The sequence below is a fragment of the Rutidosis leptorrhynchoides genome, chromosome 4, assembly GCF_046630445.1.
Source record: "Rutidosis leptorrhynchoides isolate AG116_Rl617_1_P2 chromosome 4, CSIRO_AGI_Rlap_v1, whole genome shotgun sequence".
Classification (NCBI taxonomy): domain Eukaryota; kingdom Viridiplantae; phylum Streptophyta; class Magnoliopsida; order Asterales; family Asteraceae; genus Rutidosis; species Rutidosis leptorrhynchoides.
The window spans coordinates 626769649-626773081 of NC_092336.1; positions in this window are offsets into that span (position 1 = coordinate 626769649).

The following is a 3433-nucleotide window of genomic DNA, read 5'->3' on the forward strand; positions in this document are numbered from 1 at the left end:
ATCCTAGTAAAACCAGAATGCATGACTTGTTTCTGGACGTATGAATTACGTGTCTTTATTGTCTTTGCTGAACGACTTGTGTACTAGCTAGAATTATCTTCACAACTATCTTGTATCAAAGTTATTGTGTGCTATATTTCATGCTTTATGTAAAATAAGCGGTATTGTAAGTTTGTAAAATATTGTATAAAAGTTTGAACGCGAAATATTATTATAATCAGTTTTTCATATAGAATTATAGTAGTTGAATTGTATATTAGCTACTAAGTATGAACTTAACGGGTAGGTACTACCCGAATTTAAACTTATAAAACGCTAATATGAAGAAAAAGCTTTTATAAATGAGTTCATATTATGCTACGAAATACTATTAACTACTCTTAATATTCTGTATGATTAACTTGTTCCATTTGACTATTTTGAAGGAAATGGCACCGACTACTAGACACACCGTGAATATGAATGAAGAGGAATTCCGTACTTTTCTAGCTTCAAACATAGCCGCAGTACAGGCTGCGCTACATACCAACAATAACCTTGGATCTAGCAGTACAGGAAATCGTGTAGGATGCACCTACAAAGAATTCACTGCCTGCAAACCTTTGGAATTTGATGGAACCGAAGGACTGATCGGATTGAAACGGTGGACCGAGAAGGTCGAATCGGTGTTTGCCATAAGTAAGTGTACTGAAGAGGACAAAGTGAAGTACGCTACACATACCTTCACAGGTTCTGCGTTAACATGGTGGAATACCTATCTAGAGCAAGTGGGACAAGATGATGCGTACGCACTACCGTGGTCAGCATTCAAGCACTTGATGAACGAGAAGTACCGTCCCAGAACCGAGGTCAATAAGCTCAAGACAGAACTTAGAGGGTTACGAACCCAAGGATTTGATATTACCACGTACGAAAGACGATTCACAGAATTGTGCCTATTGTGTCCGGGAGCATTCGAAGATGAGGAAGAGAAGATCGACGCATTTGTGAAAGGATTACCGGAAAGAATTCAAGAAGATATAAGTTCACACGAGCCCGCCTCTATACAACAGGCATGTAGAATGACTCACAAACTAGTGAACCAGATTGAAGAAAGAATTAAAGAACAGACTGTTGAAGAGGCCAATGTGAAGCAAGTCAAAAGAAAGTGGGAGGATAACGGTGATAAGAATCACCAATACAACAACAACAGCAATTACAACAATAATCGCAACAATTATCCCAACAATCGCAACATCAATCACAACTACAACAAACGGCCCAACAACAACAACAACAACAACAACAGCAACAGCAACTACAACAATCATCCCAACAACAATAATAACCGCAACAACAACAACAATCAGAAGCAGCTATGCCAAAGGTGTGAAAAGTATCACTCGGGGTTCTGCACCAAATTTTGCAACAAGTGTAAAAGAAATGGTCATAGCGCGGCGAAGTGTGAGGTTTACGGACCAGGGGTTAATAGAACGAAAGGAACAAATGGTGTCGGAACGAGTAATGGTGGAGCAAGTAGTGTCGGAGCAAGTTATGCCAATGTAGTTTGTTATAAATGTGGAAAACCGGGCCACATTATTAGAAATTGCCCGAACCAGGAGAACACGAATGGACAAGGCCGCGGAAGAGTTTTCAATATTAATGCGGCAGAGGCACAGGAAGACCCGGAGCTTGTTACGGGTACGTTTCTTATTGACAATAAATCTGCTTACGTTTTATTTGATTCGGGTGCGGATAGAAGCTATATGAGTAGAGATTTTTGTGCTAAATTAAGTTGTCCATTGACGCCTTTGGATAGTAAATTTTTACTCGAATTAGCAAATGGTAAATTAATTTCAGCAGATAATATATGTCGGAATCGAGAAATTAAACTGGTTAGCGAAACATTTAAGATTGATTTGATACCAGTAGAGTTAGGGAGTTTTGATGTGATAATCGGTATGGACTGGTTGAAAGAAGTGAAAGCAGAGATCGTCTGTTACAAAAATGCAATTCGCATTATACGAGAAAAAGGAAAACCCTTAATGGTGTACGGAGAAAAGGGAAACACGAAGCTACATCTTATTAGTAATTTGAAGGCACAAAAACTAATAAGAAAAGGTTGCTATGCTGTTCTAGCACACGTCGAGAAAGTACAAACTGAAGAAAAGAGCATCAATGATGTTCCCATTGCAAAAGAATTTCCCGATGTATTTCCGAAAGAATTACCGGGATTACCCCCACATCGATCCGTTGAATTTCAAATAGATCTTGTACCAGGAGCTGCACCAATAGCTCGTGCTCCTTACAGACTTGCACCCAGCGAGATGAAAGAACTGCAAAGCCAATTACAAGAACTTTTAGAGCGTGGTTTCATTCGACCAAGCACATCACCGTGGGGAGCTCCTGTTTTGTTTGTCAAGAAGAAAGATGGTACATTCAGGTTGTGTATCGACTACCGAGAGTTGAACAAACTTACCTTCAAGAACCGCTACCCACTACCGAGAATCGACGACTTATTTGATCAACTACAAGGCTCGTCTATTTATTCAAAGATTGACTTACGTTCCGGGTATCATCAAATGCGGGTGAAAGAAGATGATATTCCAAAAACTGCTTTCAGAACACGTTACGGTCATTACGAGTTTATGGTCATGCCGTTTGGTTTAACTAATGCACCAGCTGTGTTCATGGACCTTATGAACCGAGTGTGTGGACCATACCTTGACAAGTTTGTCATTGTTTTCATTGATGACATACTTATTTACTCAAAGAATGACTAAGAACACGGTGAACATTTGAGAAAGGTGTTAGAAGTATTGAGGAAGGAAGAATTGTACGCTAAGTTTTCAAAGTGTGCATTTTGGTTGGAAGAAGTTCAATTCCTCGGTCACATAGTGAACAAAGAAGGTATTAAGGTGGATCCGGCAAAGATAGAAACTGTTGAAAAGTGGGAAACCCCGAAAACTCCGAAACACATACGCCAGTTTTTAGGACTAGCTGGTTACTACAGAAGGTTCATCCAAGACTTTTCCAGAATAGCAAAACCCTTGACTGCATTAACGCATAAAGGGAAGAAATTTGAATGGAATGATGAACAAGAGAAAGCGTTTCAGTTATTGAAGAAAAAGCTAACTACGGCACCTATATTGTCATTGCCTGAAGGGAATGATGATTTTGTGATTTATTGTGACGCATCAAAGCAAGGTCTCGGTTGTGTATTAATGCAACGAACGAAGGTGATTGCTTATGCGTCTAGACAATTGAAGATTCACGAACAAAATTATACGACGCATGATTTGGAATTAGGCGCGGTTGTTTTTGCATTAAAGACTTGGAGGCACTACTTATATGGGGTCAAAAGTATTATATATACCGACCACAAAAGTCTTCAACACATATTTAATCAGAAACAACTGAATATGAGGCAGCGTAGATGGATTGAATTATTGAA